Below are 23,018 nucleotides of genomic sequence, written 5' to 3'. Positions count from 1 at the left end.
CGGCGGCGGCGGCGACGACGACGACGACGACGACGAATATCGCGAGAGGCTCTGAGATATGTGAGTAATACATCTATAAAATGTAATTCAGACTGCCTCGTCCCACCTTATGCTGTACCGCTTTGGCAAATGCTTTATCTGCGCCATTCGCCTTAATCGCATCTGAGAGTAATTCTTAAAAAAACGCCTGTTGCTAATTGTTCGTCATCACAGATACTGTTTGCTATACGGCCACGACGCGCAACTGATTTCCAAAATTCATCTTTCTCCTGTGAGGATCGAACTTACGACCCCTCGTTTATTAGACCAGTGCTCTACCACTGAGCTAAAGAGGCGCGGCCTAGCGGTACTCTTGGGTACTTCGTCCTTACGGTCGTCTGCATCATCAGACTTTAGCTGACAACACTTCATATTACCGGCTAATATTTGCAGCTATTTCGACAAATTACTGCTTGGCTACACATTTGACACGTAACCGATGTGCTCTCCAAACAACAACACTTGCATTTCAGAAAATGTCTTTCACACATGTCTACAAAATCACCTTCACCTTCAAATACAGTTTCCTTGCGACTGACAGAGACGTAGGCAATGTTTAAAGTTGCTATTTCCATTAAATCTCGTTAATCAGAAAAACGGTAATTTACACCTGCAGCGGAACAAAATTCCGTTCCGCCCAGCGTCTGGCTCGAACCCACGACCCTGGGATTAAGAGTCTGACACTCTACCGACTGAGCTAGCAGGCTACCTCGGTGAATACCTGCCGGGTAGCACGTCACACAGTACTCGTTTGGGTTGGGTGGTCCCATACAGAATCTCTCCATGGTGCCTAATGTTTTCCTAACGTCACACTCGTCACGTACTTCACTTTTATGGCATAATCATTTCTGAGAGGTAAAGAAATTGCATGACAACATGCAGAGCTAGTGGCGTCAAAATTAACACACACACTTTATGTGACTCAAAAGCCGAACGAGTTACTTTACGACCTTGTTTTTATTTGCAAGTGCCAGTCAAAAATCGCGGTGTCGGCACTCTGCCGACCATTTCGCTAGTTAACACCGGTCTTGTTGTGTGTGTTTCAAGCTCAAGAGCATCTCCAAGCAAAAAATTGTCAACAGCAACATTCAGACGGTTTCGTACTGCTCAATTGCTACATTAAAACGTTATGTTTCTTTTTCAGAACTGGAAAAACACAAGCGTGACAGCATTCGAACCTGTAATCTTCAGATCCGAAATCCGACGCCTTATCCATTAGGCCACACGGTCACTGACGACCAACATTTACATGTATATGACTCATCTCGAAACGCTCACACCCCTGAGGATTTGTGTTTTCGTTCTACACAGCCGCTGCCCCTTGCTCTTTCCCACCCATTCGTTACATTCAACCTCTGACGTGACCGACCAAATATAGACTGAGAAACAAGACCACACACTTTGTGCATTCGGAATCGAAGGCAGGGCGTCCCTCGCCGCATTTGCTACGATTGCCATTTGCTACTTCTGCAGAAGCGGCGGCGGCGACGACGACGGCGAGAGGCTTTGAGATATGTGAGAAATACATCTATAAAATGTAATTCAGACTGCCTCGTCCCACCTTATGCTGTACCGCTTTGGCAAATGCTTTATCTGCGCCATTCGCCTTAATCGCATCTGAGAGTAATTCTTAAAAAAACGCCTGTTGCTAATTGTTCGTCATCACAGATACTGTTTGCTATACGGCCACGACGCGCAACTGATTTCCAAAATTCATCTTTCTCCTGTGAGGATGGAACTTACGACCCCTCGTTTATTACACCAGTGCTCTACCACTGAGCTAAAGAGGCGCGGCCTAGCGGTACTCTTGGGTACTTCGTCCTTACGGTCGTCTGCATCATCAGACTTTAGCTGACAACACTTCATATTACCGGCTAATATTTGCAGCTATTTCGACAAATTACTGCTTGGCTACACATCTGACACGTAACCGATGTGCTCTCCAAACAACAACACTTGCATTTCAGAAAATGTCTTTCACACATGTCTACAAAATCACCTTCACCTTCAAATACAGTTTCCTTGCGACTGACAGAGACGTAGGCAATGTTTAAAGTTGCTATTTCCATTAAATCTCGTTAATCAGAAAAACGGTAATTTACACCTGCAGCGGAACAAAATTCCGTTCCGCCCAGCGTCTGGCTCGAACCCACGACCCTGGGATTAAGAGCCTGACACTCTACCGACTGAGCTAGCCGGCTACCTCGGTGAATACCTGCCGGGTAGCACGTCACACAGTACTCGTTTGGGTTGGGTGGTCCCATACAGAATCTCTCCATGGTGCCTAATGTTTTCCTAACGTCACACTCGTCACGTACTTCACTTTTATGGCATAATCATTTCTGAGAGGTAAAGAAATTGCATGACAACATGCAGAGCTAGTGGCGTCAAAATTAACACACACACTTTATGCTACTCAAAAGCCGAACGAGTTACTTTACGACCTTGTTTTTATTTGCAAGTGCCAGTCAAAACTCGCGGTGTCGGCACTCTGCCGACCATTTCGCTAGTTAACACCGGTCTTGTTGTGTGTGTTTCAAGCTCAAGAGCATCTCCAAGCAAAAAATTGTCAACAGCAACATTCAGACGGTTTCGTACTGCTCAATTGCTACATTAAAACGTTATGTTTCTTTTTCAGAACTGGAAAAACACAAGCGTGACAGCATTCGAACCTGTAATCTTCAGATCCGAAATCCGACGCCTTATCCATTAGGCCACACGGTCACTGACGACCAACATTTACATGTATACGACTCATCTCGAAACGCTCACACCCCTGAGGATTTGTGTTTTCGTTCTACACAGCCGCTGCCCCTTGCTCTTTCCCACCCATTCGTTACATTCAACCTCTGACGTGACCGACCAAATATAGACTGAGAAACAAGACCACACACTTTGTGCATTCGGAATCGAAGGCAGGGCGTCCCTCGCCGCATTTGCTACGATTGCCATTTGCTACTTCTGCAGAAGCGGCGGCGGCGACGACGACGACGACGACGACGACGACGACGACGACGACGACGACGACGACGAATATCGCGAGAGGCTTTGAGATATGTGAGAAATACATCTATAAAATGTAATTCAGACTGCCTCGTCCCACCTTATGCTGTACCGCTTTGGCAAATGCTTTATCTGCGCCATTCGCCTTAATCGCATCTGAGAGTAATTCTTAAAAAAACGCCTGTTGCTAATTGTTCGTCATCACAGATACTGTTTGCTATACGGCCACGACGCACAACTGATTTCCAAAATTCATCTTTCTCCTGTGAGGATGGAACTTACGACCCCTGGTTTATTAGACCAGTGCTCTACCACTGAGCTAAAGAGGCGCGGCCTAGCGGTACTCTTGGGTACTTCGTCCTTACGGTCGTCTGCATCATCAGACTTTAGCTGACAACACTTCATATTACCGGCTAATATTTGCAGCTATTTCGACAAATTACTGCTTGGCTACACATTTGACACGTAACCGATGTGCTCTCCAAACAACAACACTTGCATTTCAGAAAATGTCTTTCACACATGTCTACAAAATCACCTTCACCTTCAAATACAGTTTCCTTGCGACTGACAGAGACGTAGGCAATGTTTAAAGTTGCTATTTCCATTAAATCTCGTTAATCAGAAAAACGGTAATTTACACCTGCAGCGGAACAAAATTCCGTTCCGCCCAGCGTCTGGCTCGAACCCACGACCCTGGGATTAAGAGTCTGACACTCTACCGACTGAGCTAGCAGGCTACCTCGGTGAATACCTGCCGGGTAGCACGTCACACAGTACTCGTTTGGGTTGGGTGGTCCCATACAGAATCTCTCCATGGTGCCTAATGTTTTCCTAACGTCACACTCGTCACGTACTTCACTTTTATGTCATAATCATTTCTGAGAGGTAAAGAAATTGCATGACAACATGCAGAGCTAGTGGCGTCAAAATTAACACACACACTTTATGTGACTCAAAAGCCGAACGAGTTACTTTACGACCTTGATTTTATTTGCAAGTGCCAGTCAAAAATCGCGGTGTCGGCACTCTGCCGACCATTTCGCTAGTTAACACCGGTCTTGTTGTGTGTGTTTCAAGCTCAAGAGCATCTCCAAGCAAAAAATTGTCAACAGCAACATTCAGACGGTTTCGTACTGCTCAATTGCTACATTAAAACGTTATGTTTCTTTTTCAGAACTGGAAAAACACAAGCGTGACAGCATTCAAACCTGTAATCTTCAGATCCGAAATCCGACGCCTTATCCATTAGGCCACACGGTCACTGACGACCAACATTTACATGTATACGACTCATCTCGAAACGCTCACACCCCTGAGGATTTGTGTTTTCGTTCTACACAGCCGCTGCCCCTTGCTCTTTCCCACCCATTCGTTACATTCAACCTCTGACGTGACCGACCAAATATAGACTGAGAAACAAGACCACACACTTTGTGCATTCGGAATCGAAGGCAGGGCGTCCCTCGCCGCATTTGCTACGATTGCCATTTGCTACTTCTGCAGAAGCGGCGGCGGCGACGACGACGACAACGACGACGACGACGAATATCGCGAGAGGCTTTGAGATATGTGAGAAATACATCTATAAAATGTAATTCAGACTGCCTCGTCCCACCTTATGCTGTACCGCTTTGGCAAATGCTTTATCTGCGCCATTCGCCTTAATCGCATCTGAGAGTAATTCTTAAAAAAACGCCTGTTGCTAATTGTTCGTCATCACAGATACTGTTTGCTATACGGCCACGACGCGCAACTGATTTCCAAAATTCATCTTTCTCCTGTGAGGATGGAACTTACGACCCCTCGTTTATTACACCAGTGCTCTACCACTGAGCTAAAGAGGCGCGGCCTAGCGGTACTCTTGGGTACTTCGTCCTTACGGTCGTCTGCATCATCAGACTTTAGCTGACAACACTTCATATTACCGGCTAATATTTGCAGCTATTTCGACAAATTACTGCTTGGCTACACATTTGACACGTAACCGATGTGCTCTCCAAACAACAACACTTGCATTTCAGAAAATGTCTTTCACACATGTCTACAAAATCACCTTCACCTTCAAATACAGTTTCCTTGCGACTGACAGAGACGTAGGCAATGTTTAAAGTTGCTATTTCCATTAAATCTCGTTAATCAGAAAAACGGTAATTTACACCTGCAGCGGAACAAAATTCCGTTCCGCCCAGCGTCTGGCTCGAACCCACGACCCTGGGATTAAGAGTCTGACACTCTACCGACTGAGCTAGCAGGCTACCTCGGTGAATACCTGCCGGGTAGCACGTCACACAGTACTCGTTTGGGTTGGGTGGTCCCATACAGAATCTCTCCATGGTGCCTAATGTTTTCCTAACGTCACACTCGTCACGTACTTCACTTTTATGTCATAATCATTTCTGAGAGGTAAAGAAATTGCATGACAACATGCAGAGCTAGTGGCGTCAAAATTAACACACACACTTTATGTGACTCAAAAGCCGAACGAGTTACTTTACGACCTTGATTTTATTTGCAAGTGCCAGTCAAAAATCGCGGTGTCGGCACTCTGCCGACCATTTCGCTAGTTAACACCGGTCTTGTTGTGTGTGTTTCAAGCTCAAGAGCATCTCCAAGCAAAAAATTGTCAACAGCAACATTCAGACGGTTTCGTACTGCTCAATTGCTACATTAAAACGTTATGTTTCTTTTTCAGAACTGGAAAAACACAAGCGTGACAGCATTCAAACCTGTAATCTTCAGATCCGAAATCCGACGCCTTATCCATTAGGCCACACGGTCACTGACGACCAACATTTACATGTATACGACTCATCTCGAAACGCTCACACCCCTGAGGATTTGTGTTTTCGTTCTACACAGCCGCTGCCCCTTGCTCTTTCCCACCCATTCGTTACATTCAACCTCTGACGTGACCGACCAAATATAGACTGAGAAACAAGACCACACACTTTGTGCATTCGGAATCGAAGGCAGGGCGTCCCTCGCCGCATTTGCTACGATTGCCATTTGCTACTTCTGCAGAAGCGGCGGCGGCGACGACGACGACAACGACGACGACGACGAATATCGCGAGAGGCTTTGAGATATGTGAGAAATACATCTATAAAATGTAATTCAGACTGCCTCGTCCCACCTTATGCTGTACCGCTTTGGCAAATGCTTTATCTGCGCCATTCGCCTTAATCGCATCTGAGAGTAATTCTTAAAAAAACGCCTGTTGCTAATTGTTCGTCATCACAGATACTGTTTGCTATACGGCCACGACGCGCAACTGATTTCCAAAATTCATCTTTCTCCTGTGAGGATGGAACTTACGACCCCTGGTTTATTAGACCAGTGCTCTACCACTGAGCTAAAGAGGCGCGGCCTAGCGGTACTCTTGGGTACTTCGTCCTTACGGTCGTCTGCATCATCAGACTTTAGCTGACAACACTTCATATTACCGGCTAATATTTGCAGCTATTTCGACAAATTACTGCTTGGCTACACATTTGACACGTAACCGATGTGCTCTCCAAACAACAACACTTGCATTTCAGAAAATGTCTTTCACACATGTCTACAAAATCACCTTCACCTTCAAATACAGTTTCCTTGCGACTGACAGAGACGTAGGCAATGTTTAAAGTTGCTATTTCCATTAAATCTCGTTAATCAGAAAAACGGTAATTTACACCTGCAGCGGAACAAAATTCCGTTCCGCCCAGCGTCTGGCTCGAACCCACGACCCTGGGATTAAGAGTCTGACACTCTACCGACTGAGCTAGCAGGCTACCTCGGTGAATACCTGCCGGGTAGCACGTCACACAGTACTCGTTTGGGTTGGGTGGTCCCATACAGAATCTCTCCATGGTGCCTAATGTTTTCCTAACGTCACACTCGTCACGTACTTCACTTTTATGGCATAATCATTTCTGAGAGGTAAAGAAATTGCATGACAACATGCAGAGCTAGTGGCGTCAAAATTAACACACACACTTTATGTGACTCAAAAGCCGAACGAGTTACTTTACGACCTTGTTTTTATTTGCAAGTGCCAGTCAAAAATCGCGGTGTCGGCACTCTGCCGACCATTTCGCTAGTTAACACCGGTCTTGTTGTGTGTGTTTCAAGCTCAAGAGCATCTCCAAGCAAAAAATTGTCAACAGCAACATTCAGACGGTTTCGTACTGCTCAATTGCTACATTAAAACGTTATGTTTCTTTTTCAGAACTGGAAAAACACAAGCGTGACAGCATTCGAACCTGTAATCTTCAGATCCGAAATCCGACGCCTTATCCATTAGGCCACACGGTCACTGACGACCAACATTTACATGTATATGACTCATCTCGAAACGCTCACACCCCTGAGGATTTGTGTTTTCGTTCTACACAGCCGCTGCCCCTTGCTCTTTCCCACCCATTCGTTACATTCAACCTCTGACGTGACCGACCAAATATAGACTGAGAAACAAGACCACACACTTTGTGCATTCGGAATCGAAGGCAGGGCGTCCCTCGCCGCATTTGCTACGATTGCCATTTGCTACTTCTGCAGAAGCGGCGGCGGCGACGACGACGGCGAGAGGCTTTGAGATATGTGAGAAATACATCTATAAAATGTAATTCAGACTGCCTCGTCCCACCTTATGCTGTACCGCTTTGGCAAATGCTTTATCTGCGCCATTCGCCTTAATCGCATCTGAGAGTAATTCTTAAAAAAACGCCTGTTGCTAATTGTTCGTCATCACAGATACTGTTTGCTATACGGCCACGACGCGCAACTGATTTCCAAAATTCATCTTTCTCCTGTGAGGATGGAACTTACGACCCCTCGTTTATTACACCAGTGCTCTACCACTGAGCTAAAGAGGCGCGGCCTAGCGGTACTCTTGGGTACTTCGTCCTTACGGTCGTCTGCATCATCAGACTTTAGCTGACAACACTTCATATTACCGGCTAATATTTGCAGCTATTTCGACAAATTACTGCTTGGCTACACATCTGACACGTAACCGATGTGCTCTCCAAACAACAACACTTGCATTTCAGAAAATGTCTTTCACACATGTCTACAAAATCACCTTCACCTTCAAATACAGTTTCCTTGCGACTGACAGAGACGTAGGCAATGTTTAAAGTTGCTATTTCCATTAAATCTCGTTAATCAGAAAAACGGTAATTTACACCTGCAGCGGAACAAAATTCCGTTCCGCCCAGCGTCTGGCTCGAACCCACGACCCTGGGATTAAGAGCCTGACACTCTACCGACTGAGCTAGCCGGCTACCTCGGTGAATACCTGCCGGGTAGCACGTCACACAGTACTCGTTTGGGTTGGGTGGTCCCATACAGAATCTCTCCATGGTGCCTAATGTTTTCCTAACGTCACACTCGTCACGTACTTCACTTTTATGGCATAATCATTTCTGAGAGGTAAAGAAATTGCATGACAACATGCAGAGCTAGTGGCGTCAAAATTAACACACACACTTTATGCTACTCAAAAGCCGAACGAGTTACTTTACGACCTTGTTTTTATTTGCAAGTGCCAGTCAAAACTCGCGGTGTCGGCACTCTGCCGACCATTTCGCTAGTTAACACCGGTCTTGTTGTGTGTGTTTCAAGCTCAAGAGCATCTCCAAGCAAAAAATTGTCAACAGCAACATTCAGACGGTTTCGTACTGCTCAATTGCTACATTAAAACGTTATGTTTCTTTTTCAGAACTGGAAAAACACAAGCGTGACAGCATTCGAACCTGTAATCTTCAGATCCGAAATCCGACGCCTTATCCATTAGGCCACACGGTCACTGACGACCAACATTTACATGTATACGACTCATCTCGAAACGCTCACACCCCTGAGGATTTGTGTTTTCGTTCTACACAGCCGCTGCCCCTTGCTCTTTCCCACCCATTCGTTACATTCAACCTCTGACGTGACCGACCAAATATAGACTGAGAAACAAGACCACACACTTTGTGCATTCGGAATCGAAGGCAGGGCGTCCCTCGCCGCATTTGCTACGATTGCCATTTGCTACTTCTGCAGAAGCGGCGGCGGCGACGACGACGACGACGACGACGACGACGACGACGACGACGACGACGAATATCGCGAGAGGCTTTGAGATATGTGAGAAATACATCTATAAAATGTAATTCAGACTGCCTCGTCCCACCTTATGCTGTACCGCTTTGGCAAATGCTTTATCTGCGCCATTCGCCTTAATCGCATCTGAGAGTAATTCTTAAAAAAACGCCTGTTGCTAATTGTTCGTCATCACAGATACTGTTTGCTATACGGCCACGACGCACAACTGATTTCCAAAATTCATCTTTCTCCTGTGAGGATGGAACTTACGACCCCTGGTTTATTAGACCAGTGCTCTACCACTGAGCTAAAGAGGCGCGGCCTAGCGGTACTCTTGGGTACTTCGTCCTTACGGTCGTCTGCATCATCAGACTTTAGCTGACAACACTTCATATTACCGGCTAATATTTGCAGCTATTTCGACAAATTACTGCTTGGCTACACATTTGACACGTAACCGATGTGCTCTCCAAACAACAACACTTGCATTTCAGAAAATGTCTTTCACACATGTCTACAAAATCACCTTCACCTTCAAATACAGTTTCCTTGCGACTGACAGAGACGTAGGCAATGTTTAAAGTTGCTATTTCCATTAAATCTCGTTAATCAGAAAAACGGTAATTTACACCTGCAGCGGAACAAAATTCCGTTCCGCCCAGCGTCTGGCTCGAACCCACGACCCTGGGATTAAGAGTCTGACACTCTACCGACTGAGCTAGCAGGCTACCTCGGTGAATACCTGCCGGGTAGCACGTCACACAGTACTCGTTTGGGTTGGGTGGTCCCATACAGAATCTCTCCATGGTGCCTAATGTTTTCCTAACGTCACACTCGTCACGTACTTCACTTTTATGTCATAATCATTTCTGAGAGGTAAAGAAATTGCATGACAACATGCAGAGCTAGTGGCGTCAAAATTAACACACACACTTTATGTGACTCAAAAGCCGAACGAGTTACTTTACGACCTTGATTTTATTTGCAAGTGCCAGTCAAAAATCGCGGTGTCGGCACTCTGCCGACCATTTCGCTAGTTAACACCGGTCTTGTTGTGTGTGTTTCAAGCTCAAGAGCATCTCCAAGCAAAAAATTGTCAACAGCAACATTCAGACGGTTTCGTACTGCTCAATTGCTACATTAAAACGTTATGTTTCTTTTTCAGAACTGGAAAAACACAAGCGTGACAGCATTCAAACCTGTAATCTTCAGATCCGAAATCCGACGCCTTATCCATTAGGCCACACGGTCACTGACGACCAACATTTACATGTATACGACTCATCTCGAAACGCTCACACCCCTGAGGATTTGTGTTTTCGTTCTACACAGCCGCTGCCCCTTGCTCTTTCCCACCCATTCGTTACATTCAACCTCTGACGTGACCGACCAAATATAGACTGAGAAACAAGACCACACACTTTGTGCATTCGGAATCGAAGGCAGGGCGTCCCTCGCCGCATTTGCTACGATTGCCATTTGCTACTTCTGCAGAAGCGGCGGCGGCGACGACGACGACAACGACGACGACGACGAATATCGCGAGAGGCTTTGAGATATGTGAGAAATACATCTATAAAATGTAATTCAGACTGCCTCGTCCCACCTTATGCTGTACCGCTTTGGCAAATGCTTTATCTGCGCCATTCGCCTTAATCGCATCTGAGAGTAATTCTTAAAAAAACGCCTGTTGCTAATTGTTCGTCATCACAGATACTGTTTGCTATACGGCCACGACGCGCAACTGATTTCCAAAATTCATCTTTCTCCTGTGAGGATGGAACTTACGACCCCTGGTTTATTAGACCAGTGCTCTACCACTGAGCTAAAGAGGCGCGGCCTAGCGGTACTCTTGGGTACTTCGTCCTTATGGTCGTCTGCATCATCAGACTTTAGCTGACAACACTTCATATTACCGGCTAATATTTGCAGCTATTTCGACAAATTACTGCTTGGCTACACATTTGACACGTAACCGATGTGCTCTCCAAACAACAACACTTGCATTTCAGAAAATGTCTTTCACACATGTCTACAAAATCACCTTCACCTTCAAATACAGTTTCCTTGCGACTGACAGAGACGTAGGCAATGTTTAAAGTTGCTATTTCCATTAAATCTCGTTAATCAGAAAAACGGTAATTTACACCTGCAGCGGAACAAAATTCCGTTCCGCCCAGCGTCTGGCTCGAACCCACGACCCTGGGATTAAGAGTCTGACACTCTACCGACTGAGCTAGCAGGCTACCTCGGTGAATACCTGCCGGGTAGCACGTCACACAGTACTCGTTTGGGTTGGGTGGTCCCATACAGAATCTCTCCATGGTGCCTAATGTTTTCCTAACGTCACACTCGTCACGTACTTCACTTTTATGTCATAATCATTTCTGAGAGGTAAAGAAATTGCATGACAACATGCAGAGCTAGTGGCGTCAAAATTAACACACACACTTTATGTGACTCAAAAGCCGAACGAGTTACTTTACGACCTTGTTTTTATTTGCAAGTGCCAGTCAAAAATCGCGGTGTCGGAACTCTGCCGACCATTTCGCTAGTTAACACCGGTCTTGTTGTGTGTGTTTCAAGCTCAAGAGCATCTCCAAGCAAAAAATTGTCAACAGCAACATTCAGACGGTTTCGTACTGCTCAATTGCTACATTAAAACGTTATGTTTCTTTTTCAGAACTGGAAAAACACAAGCGTGACAGCATTCAAACCTGTAATCTTCAGATCCGAAATCCGACGCCTTATCCATTAGGCCACACGGTCACTGACGACCAACATTTACATGTATACGACTCATCTCGAAACGCTCACACCCCTGAGGATTTGTGTTTTCGTTCTACACAGCCGCTGCCCCTTGCTCTTTCCCACCCATTCGTTACATTCAACCTCTGACGTGACCGACCAAATATAGACTGAGAAACAAGACCACACACTTTGTGCATTCGGAATCGAAGGCAGGGCGTCCCTCGCCGCATTTGCTACGATTGCCATTTGCTACTTCTGCAGAAGCGGCGGCGGCGACGACGACGACGACGACGACGACGACGACGACGAATATCGCGAGAGGCTTTGAGATATGTGAGAAATACATCTATAAAATGTAATTCAGACTGCCTCGTCCCACCTTATGCTGTACCGCTTTGGCAAATGCTTTATCTGCGCCATTCGCCTTAATCGCATCTGAGAGTAATTCTTAAAAAAACGCCTGTTGCTAATTGTTCGTCATCACAGATACTGTTTGCTATACGGCCACGACGCACAACTGATTTCCAAAATTCATCTTTCTCCTGTGAGGATGGAACTTACGACCCCTGGTTTATTAGACCAGTGCTCTACCACTGAGCTAAAGAGGCGCGGCCTAGCGGTACTCTTGGGTACTTCGTCCTTACGGTCGTCTGCATCATCAGACTTTAGCTGACAACACTTCATATTACCGGCTAATATTTGCAGCTATTTCGACAAATTACTGCTTGGCTACACATTTGACACGTAACCGATGTGCTCTCCAAACAACAACACTTGCATTTCAGAAAATGTCTTTCACACATGTCTACAAAATCACCTTCACCTTCAAATACAGTTTCCTTGCGACTGACAGAGACGTAGGCAATGTTTAAAGTTGCTATTTCCATTAAATCTCGTTAATCAGAAAAACGGTAATTTACACCTGCAGCGGAACAAAATTCCGTTCCGCCCAGCGTCTGGCTCGAACCCACGACCCTGGGATTAAGAGTCTGACACTCTACCGACTGAGCTAGCAGGCTACCTCGGTGAATACCTGCAAGGGTAGCACGTCACACAGTACTCGTTTGGGTAGGGTGGTCCCATACAGAATCTCTCCATGGTGCCTACTGTTTTCCTAACGTCACACTCGTCACGTACTTCACTTTTATGTCATAATCATTTCTGAGAGGTAAAGAAATTGCATGACAACATGCAGAGCTAGTGGCGTCAAAATTAACACACACACTTTATGTGACTCAAAAGCCGAACGAGTTACTTTACGACCTTGATTTTATTTGCAAGTGCCAGTCAAAAATCGCGGTGTCGGCACTCTGCCGACCATTTCGCTAGTTAACACCGGTCTTGTTGTGTGTGTTTCAAGCTCAAGAGCATCTCCAAGCAAAAAATTGTCAACAGCAACATTCAGACGGTTTCGTACTGCTCAATTGCTACATTAAAACGTTATGTTTCTTTTTCAGAACTGGAAAAACACAAGCGTGACAGCATTCAAACCTGTAATCTTCAGATCCGAAATCCGACGCCTTATCCATTAGGCCACACGGTCACTGACGACCAACATTTACATGTATACGACTCATCTCGAAACGCTCACACCCCTGAGGATTTGTGTTTTCGTTCTACACAGCCGCTGCCCCTTGCTCTTTCCCACCCATTCGTTACATTCAACCTCTGACGTGACCGACCAAATATAGACTGAGAAACAAGACCACACACTTTGTGCATTCGGAATCGAAGGCAGGGCGTCCCTCGCCGCATTTGCTACGATTGCCATTTGCTACTTCTGCAGAAGCGGCGGCGGCGACGACGACGACAACGACGACGACGACGAATATCGCGAGAGGCTTTGAGATATGTGAGAAATACATCTATAAAATGTAATTCAGACTGCCTCGTCCCACCTTATGCTGTACCGCTTTGGCAAATGCTTTATCTGCGCCATTCGCCTTAATCGCATCTGAGAGTAATTCTTAAAAAAACGCCTGTTGCTAATTGTTCGTCATCACAGATACTGTTTGCTATACGGCCACGACGCGCAACTGATTTCCAAAATTCATCTTTCTCCTGTGAGGATGGAACTTACGACCCCTGGTTTATTAGACCAGTGCTCTACCACTGAGCTAAAGAGGCGCGGCCTAGCGGTACTCTTGGGTACTTCGTCCTTACGGTCGTCTGCATCATCAGACTTTAGCTGACAACACTTCATATTACCGGCTAATATTTGCAGCTATTTCGACAAATTACTGCTTGGCTACACATTTGACACGTAACCGATGTGCTCTCCAAACAACAACACTTGCATTTCAGAAAATGTCTTTCACACATGTCTACAAAATCACCTTCACCTTCAAATACAGTTTCCTTGCGACTGACAGAGACGTAGGCAATGTTTAAAGTTGCTATTTCCATTAAATCTCGTTAATCAGAAAAACGGTAATTTACACCTGCAGCGGAACAAAATTCCGTTCCGCCCAGCGTCTGGCTCGAACCCACGACCCTGGGATTAAGAGTCTGACACTCTACCGACTGAGCTAGCAGGCTACCTCGGTGAATACCTGCCGGGTAGCACGTCACACAGTACTCGTTTGGGTTGGGTGGTCCCATACAGAATCTCTCCATGGTGCCTAATGTTTTCCTAACGTCACACTCGTCACGTACTTCACTTTTATGTCATAATCATTTCTGAGAGGTAAAGAAATTGCATGACAACATGCAGAGCTAGTGGCGTCAAAATTAACACACACACTTTATGTGACTCAAAAGCCGAACGAGTTACTTTACGACCTTGTTTTTATTTGCAAGTGCCAGTCAAAAATCGCGGTGTCGGCACTCTGCCGACCATTTCGCTAGTTAACACCGGTCTTGTTGTGTGTGTTTCAAGCTCAAGAGCATCTCCAAGCAAAAAATTGTCAACAGCAACATTCAGACGGTTTCGTACTGCTCAATTGCTACATTAAAACGTTATGTTTCTTTTTCAGAACTGGAAAAACACAAGCGTGACAGCATTCAAACCTGTAATCTTCAGATCCGAAATCCGACGCCTTATCCATTAGGCCACACGGTCACTGACGACCAACATTTACATGTATACGACTCATCTCGAAACGCTCACACCCCTGAGGATTTGTGTTTTCGTTCTACACAGCCGCTGCCCCTTGCTCTTTCCCACCCATTCGTTACATTCAACCTCTGACGTGACCGACCAAATATAGACTGAGAAACAAGACCACACACTTTGTGCATTCGGAATCGAAGGCAGGGCGTCCCTCGCCGCATTTGCTACGATTGCCATTTGCTACTTCTGCAGAAGCGGCGGCGGCGACGACGACGACGACGACGACGACGACGACGACGACGAATATCGCGAGAGGCTTTGAGATATGTGAGAAATACATCTATAAAATGTAATTCAGACTGCCTCGTCCCACCTTATGCTGTACCGCTTTGGCAAATGCTTTATCTGCGCCATTCGCCTTAATCGCATCTGAGAGTAATTCTTAAAAAAACGCCTGTTGCTAATTGTTCGTCATCACAGATACTGTTTGCTATACGGCCACGACGCACAACTGATTTCCAAAATTCATCTTTCTCCTGTGAGGATGGAACTTACGACCCCTGGTTTATTAGACCAGTGCTCTACCACTGAGCTAAAGAGGCGCGGCCTAGCGGTACTCTTGGGTACTTCGTCCTTACGGTCGTCTGCATCATCAGACTTTAGCTGACAACACTTCATATTACCGGCTAATATTTGCAGCTATTTCGACAAATTACTGCTTGGCTACACATTTGACACGTAACCGATGTGCTCTCCAAACAACAACACTTGCATTTCAGAAAATGTCTTTCACACATGTCTACAAAATCACCTTCACCTTCAAATACAGTTTCCTTGCGACTGACAGAGACGTAGGCAATGTTTAAAGTTGCTATTTCCATTAAATCTCGTTAATCAGAAAAACGGTAATTTACACCTGCAGCGGAACAAAATTCCGTTCCGCCCAGCGTCTGGCTCGAACCCACGACCCTGGGATTAAGAGTCTGACACTCTACCGACTGAGCTAGCAGGCTACCTCGGTGAATACCTGCCGGGTAGCACGTCACACAGTACTCGTTTGGGTTGGGTGGTCCCATACAGAATCTCTCCATGGTGCCTAATGTTTTCCTAACGTCACACTCGTCACGTACTTCACTTTTATGTCATAATCATTTCTGAGAGGTAAAGAAATTGCATGACAACATGCAGAGCTAGTGGCGTCAAAATTAACACACACACTTTATGTGACTCAAAAGCCGAACGAGTTACTTTACGACCTTGATTTTATTTGCAAGTGCCAGTCAAAAATCGCGGTGTCGGCACTCTGCCGACCATTTCGCTAGTTAACACCGGTCTTGTTGTGTGTGTTTCAAGCTCAAGAGCATCTCCAAGCAAAAAATTGTCAACAGCAACATTCAGACGGTTTCGTACTGCTCAATTGCTACATTAAAACGTTATGTTTCTTTTTCAGAACTGGAAAAACACAAGCGTGACAGCATTCAAACCTGTAATCTTCAGATCCGAAATCCGACGCCTTATCCATTAGGCCACACGGTCACTGACGACCAACATTTACATGTATACGACTCATCTCGAAACGCTCACACCCCTGAGGATTTGTGTTTTCGTTCTACACAGCCGCTGCCCCTTGCTCTTTCCCACCCATTCGTTACATTCAACCTCTGACGTGACCGACCAAATATAGACTGAGAAACAAGACCACACACTTTGTGCATTCGGAATCGAAGGCAGGGCGTCCCTCGCCGCATTTGCTACGATTGCCATTTGCTACTTCTGCAGAAGCGGCGGCGGCGACGACGACGACAACGACGACGACGACGAATATCGCGAGAGGCTTTGAGATATGTGAGAAATACATCTATAAAATGTAATTCAGACTGCCTCGTCCCACCTTATGCTGTACCGCTTTGGCAAATGCTTTATCTGCGCCATTCGCCTTAATCGCATCTGAGAGTAATTCTTAAAAAAACGCCTGTTGCTAATTGTTCGTCATCACAGATACTGTTTGCTATACGGCCACGACGCGCAACTGATTTCCAAAATTCATCTTTCTCCTGTGAGGATGGAACTTACGACCCCTGGTTTATTAGACCAGTGCTCTACCACTGAGCTAAAGAGGCGCGGCCTAGCGGTACTCTTGGGTACTTCGTCCTTACGGTCGTCTGCATCATCAGACTTTAGCTGACAACACTTCATATTACCGGCTAATATTTGCAGCTATTTCGACAAATTACTGCTTGGCTACACATTTGACACGTAACCGATGTGCTCTCCAAACAACAACACTTGCATTTCAGAAAATGTCTTTCACACATGTCTACAAAATCACCTTCACCTTCAAATACAGTTTCCTTGCGACTGACAGAGACGTAGGCAATGTTTAAAGTTGCTATTTCCATTAAATCTCGTTAATCAGAAAAACGGTAATTTACACCTGCAGCGGAACAAAATTCCGTTCCGCCCAGCGTCTGGCTCGAACCCACGACCCTGGGATTAAGAGTCTGACACTCTACCGACTGAGCTAGCAGGCTACCTCGGTGAATACCTGCCGGGTAGCACGTCACACAGTACTCGTTTGGGTTGGGTGGTCCCATACAGAATCTCTCCATGGTGCCTAATGTTTTCCTAACGTCACACTCGTCACGTACTTCACTTTTATGTCATAATCATTTCTGAGAGGTAAAGAAATTGCATGACAACATGCAGAGCTAGTGGCGTCAAAATTAACACACACACTTTATGTGACTCAAAAGCCGAACGAGTTACTTTACGACCTTGTTTTTATTTGCAAGTGCCAGTCAAAAATCGCGGTGTCGGCACTCTGCCGACCATTTCGCTAGTTAACACCGGTCTTGTTGTGTGTGTTTCAAGCTCAAGAGCATCTCCAAGCAAAAAATTGTCAACAGCAACATTCAGACGGTTTCGTACTGCTCAATTGCTACATTAAAACGTTATGTTTCTTTTTCAGAACTGGAAAAACACAAGCGTGACAGCATTCAAACCTGTAATCTTCAGATCCGAAATCCGACGCCTTATCCATTAGGCCACACGGTCACTGACGACCAACATTTACATGTATACGACTCATCTCGAAACGCTCACACCCCTGAGGATTTGTGTTTTCGTTCTACACAGCCGCTGCCCCTTGCTCTTTCCCACCCATTCGTTACATTCAACCTCTGACGTGACCGACCAAATATAGACTGAGAAACAAGACCACACACTTTGTGCATTCGGAATCGAAGGCAGGGCGTCCCTCGCCGCATTTGCTACGATTGCCATTTGCTACTTCTGCAGAAGCGGCGGCGGCGACGACGACGACGACGACGACGACGACGACGACGAATATCGCGAGAGGCTTTGAGATATGTGAGAAATACATCTATAAAATGTAATTCAGACTGCCTCGTCCCACCTTATGCTGTACCGCTTTGGCAAATGCTTTATCTGCGCCATTCGCCTTAATCGCATCTGAGAGTAATTCTTAAAAAAACGCCTGTTGCTAATTGTTCGTCATCACAGATACTGTTTGCTATACGGCCACGACGCGCAACTGATTTCCAAAATTCATCTTTCTCCTGTGAGGATGGAACTTACGACCCCTCGTTTATTACACCAGTGCTCTACCACTGAGCTAAAGAGGCGCGGCCTAGCGGTACTCTTGGGTACTTCGTCCTTACGGTGGTCTGCATCATCAGACTTTAGCTGACAACACTTCATATTACCGGCTAATATTTGCAGCTATTTCGACAAATTACTGCTTGGCTACACATCTGACACGTAACCGATGTGCTCTCCAAACAACAACACTTGCATTTCAGAAAATGTCTTTCACACGTGTCTACAAAATCACCTTCACCTTCAAATACAGTTTCCTTGCGACTGACAGAGACGTAGGCAATGTTTAAAGTTGCTATTTCCATTAAATCTCGTTAATCAGAAAAACGGTAATTTACACCTGCAGCGGAACAAAATTCCGTTCCGCCCAGCGTCTGGCTCGAACCCACGACCCTGGGATTAAGAGCCTGACACTCTACCGACTGAGCTAGCCGGCTACCTCGGTGAATACCTGCCGGGTAGCACGTCACACAGTACTCGTTTGGGTTGGGTGGTCCCATACAGAATCTCTCCATGGTGCCTAATGTTTTCCTAACGTCACACTCGTCACGTACTTCACTTTTATGTCATAATCATTTCTGAGAGGTAAAGAAATTGCATGACAACATGCAGAGCTAGTGGCGTCAAAATTAACACACACACTTTATGTGACTCAAAAGCCGAACGAGTTACTTTACGACCTTGTTTTTATTTGCAAGTGCCAGTCAAAACTTGCGGTGTCGGCACTCTGCCGACCATTTCGCTACATAACACCGGTCTTGTTGTGTGTGTTTCAAGCTCAAGAGCATCTCCAAGCAAAAAATTGTCAACAGCAACATTCAGACGGTTTCGTACTGCTCAATTGCTACATTAAAACGTTATGTTTCTTTTTCAGAACTGGAAAAACACAAGCGTGACAGCATTCAAACCTGTAATCTTCAGATCCGAAATCCGACGCCTTATCCATTAGGCCACACGGTCACTGACGACCAACATTTACATGTATACGACTCATCTCGAAACGCTCACACCCCTGAGGATTTGTGTTTTCGTTCTACACAGCCGCTGCCCCTTGCTCTTTCCCACCCATTCGTTACATTCAACCTCTGACGTGACCGACCAAATATAGACTGAGAAACAAGACCACACACTTTGTGCATTCGGAATCGAAGGCAGGGCGTCCCTCGCCGCATTTGCTACGATTGCCATTTGCTACTTCTGCAGAAGCGGCGGCGGCGACGACGACGACAACGACGACGACGACGAATATCGCGAGAGGCTTTGAGATATGTGAGAAATACATCTATAAAATGTAATTCAGACTGCCTCGTCCCACCTTATGCTGTACCGCTTTGGCAAATGCTTTATCTGCGCCATTCGCCTTAATCGCATCTGAGAGTAATTCTTAAAAAAACGCCTGTTGCTAATTGTTCGTCATCACAGATACTGTTTGCTATACGGCCACGACGCGCAACTGATTTCCAAAATTCATCTTTCTCCTGTGAGGATGGAACTTACGACCCCTGGTTTATTAGACCAGTGCTCTACCACTGAGCTAAAGAGGCGCGGCCTAGCGGTACTCTTGGGTACTTCGTCCTTACGGTCGTCTGCATCATCAGACTTTAGCTGACAACACTTCATATTACCGGCTAATATTTGCAGCTATTTCGACAAATTACTGCTTGGCTACACATTTGACACGTAACCGATGTGCTCTCCAAACAACAACACTTGCATTTCAGAAAATGTCTTTCACACATGTCTACAAAATCACCTTCACCTTCAAATACAGTTTCCTTGCGACTGACAGAGACGTAGGCAATGTTTAAAGTTGCTATTTCCATTAAATCTCGTTAATCAGAAAAACGGTAATTTACACCTGCAGCGGAACAAAATTCCGTTCCGCCCAGCGTCTGGCTCGAACCCACGACCCTGGGATTAAGAGTCTGACACTCTACCGACTGAGCTAGCAGGCTACCTCGGTGAATACCTGCCGGGTAGCACGTCACACAGTACTCGTTTGGGTTGGGTGGTCCCATACAGAATCTCTCCATGGTGCCTAATGTTTTCCTAACGTCACACTCGTCACGTACTTCACTTTTATGTCATAATCATTTCTGAGAGGTAAAGAAATTGCATGACAACATGCAGAGCTAGTGGCGTCAAAATTAACACACACACTTTATGTGACTCAAAAGCCGAACGAGTTACTTTACGACCTTGTTTTTATTTGCAAGTGCCAGTCAAAAATCGCGGTGTCGGCACTCTGCCGACCATTTCGCTAGTTAACACCGGTCTTGTTGTGTGTGTTTCAAGCTCAAGAGCATCTCCAAGCAAAAAATTGTCAACAGCAACATTCAGACGGTTTCGTACTGCTCAATTGCTACATTAAAACGTTATGTTTCTTTTTCAGAACTGGAAAAACACAAGCGTGACAGCATTCAAACCTGTAATCTTCAGATCCGAAATCCGACGCCTTATCCATTAGGCCACACGGTCACTGACGACCAACATTTACATGTATACGACTCATCTCGAAACGCTCACACCCCTGAGGATTTGTGTTTTCGTTCTACACAGCCGCTGCCCCTTGCTCTTTCCCACCCATTCGTTACATTCAACCTCTGACGTGACCGACCAAATATAGACTGAGAAACAAGACCACACACTTTGTGCATTCGGAATCGAAGGCAGGGCGTCCCTCGCCGCATTTGCTACGATTGCCATTTGCTACTTCTGCAGAAGCGGCGGCGGCGGCGACGACGACGACGACGACGACGACGACGAATATCGCGAGAGGCTTTGAGATATGTGAGAAATACATCTATAAAATGTAATTCAGACTGCCTCGTCCCACCTTATGCTGTACCGCTTTGGCAAATGCTTTATCTGCGCCATTCGCCTTAATCGCATCTGAGAGTAATTCTTAAAAAAACGCCTGTTGCTAATTGTTCGTCATCACAGATACTGTTTGCTATACGGCCACGACGCGCAACTGATTTCCAAAATTCATCTTTCTCCTGTGAGGATGGAACTTACGACCCCTCGTTTATTACACCAGTGCTCTACCACTGAGCTAAAGAGGCGCGGCCTAGCGGTACTCTTGGGTACTTCGTCCTTACGGTCGTCTGCATCATCAGACTTTAGCTGACAACACTTCATATTACCGGCTAATATTTGCAGCTATTTCGACAAATTACTGCTTGGCTACACATCTGACACGTAACCGATGTGCTCTCCAAACAACAACACTTGCATTTCAGAAAATGTCTTTCACACGTGTCTACAAAATCACCTTCACCTTCAAATACAGTTTCCTTGCGACTGACAGAGACGTAGGCAATGTTTAAAGTTGCTATTTCCATTAAATCTCGTTAATCAGAAAAACGGTAATTTACACCTGCAGCGGAACAAAATTCCGTTCCGCCCAGCGTCTGGCTCGAACCCACGACCCTGGGATTAAGAGCCTGACACTCTACCGACTGAACTAGCCGGCTACCTCGGTGAATACCTGCCGGGTAGCACGTCACACAGTACTCGTTTGGGTTGGGTGGTCCCATACAGAATCTCTCCATGGTGCCTAATGTTTTCCTAACGTCACACTCGTCACGTACTTCACTTTTATGTCATAATCATTTCTGAGAGGTAAAGAAATTGCATGACAACATGCAGAGCTAGTGGCGTCAAAATTAACACACACACTTTATGTGACTCAAAAGCCGAACGAGTTACTTTACGACCTTGTTTTTATTTGCAAGTGCCAGTCAAAACTTGCGGTGTCGGCACTCTGCCGACCATTTCGCTACATAACACCGGTCTTGTTGTGTGTGTTTCAAGCTCTAGAGCATCTCCAAGCAAAAAATTGTCAACAGCAACATTCAGACGGTTTCGTACTGCTCAATTGCTACATTAAAACGTTATGTTTCTTTTTCAGAACTGGAAAAACACAAGCGTGACAGCATTCGAACCTGTAATCTTCAGATCCGAAATCCGACGCCTTATCCATTAGGCCACACGGTCACTGACGACCAACATTTACATGTATACGACTCATCTCGAAACGCTCACACCCCTGAGGATTTGTGTTTTCGTTCTACACAGCCGCTGCCCCTTGCTCTTTCCCACCCATTCGTTACATTCAACCTCTGACGTGACCGACCAAATATAGACTGAGAAACAAGACCACACACTTTGTGCATTCGGAATCGAAGGCAGGGCGTCCCTCGCCGCATTTGCTACGATTGCCATTTGCTACTTCTGCAGAAGCGGCGGCGGCGACGACGACGACGACGACGACGACGACGACGACGACGACGACGAATATCGCGAGAGGCTTTGAGATATGTGAGAAATACATCTATAAAATGTAATTCAGACTGCCTCGTCCCACCTTATGCTGTACCGCTTTGGCAAATGCTTTATCTGCGCCATTCGCCTTAATCGCATCTGAGAGTAATTCTTAAAAAAACGCCTGTTACTAATTGTTCGTCATCACAGA

At 45.8% G+C, this 23,018-nt stretch overlaps 1 non-coding gene across 1 annotated transcript; it reads right to left on the bottom strand.

The window, feature by feature from the left end:
* Window positions 1-263: 263 nt before the first annotated feature.
* Trnai-aau (transfer RNA isoleucine (anticodon AAU)) lies at window positions 264-335 on the bottom strand. The gene has a single exon. It is a non-coding gene; the product is annotated as a tRNA-Ile (tRNA).
* Between the last annotated feature and the right edge of the window lie 22,683 nt (window positions 336-23,018).

This window comes from Schistocerca gregaria, unplaced genomic scaffold (assembly GCF_023897955.1).
Source record: "Schistocerca gregaria isolate iqSchGreg1 unplaced genomic scaffold, iqSchGreg1.2 ptg000169l, whole genome shotgun sequence".
Taxonomy (NCBI): domain Eukaryota; kingdom Metazoa; phylum Arthropoda; class Insecta; order Orthoptera; family Acrididae; genus Schistocerca; species Schistocerca gregaria.
This window is presented reverse-complemented; position numbering and strand designations above follow the sequence as displayed.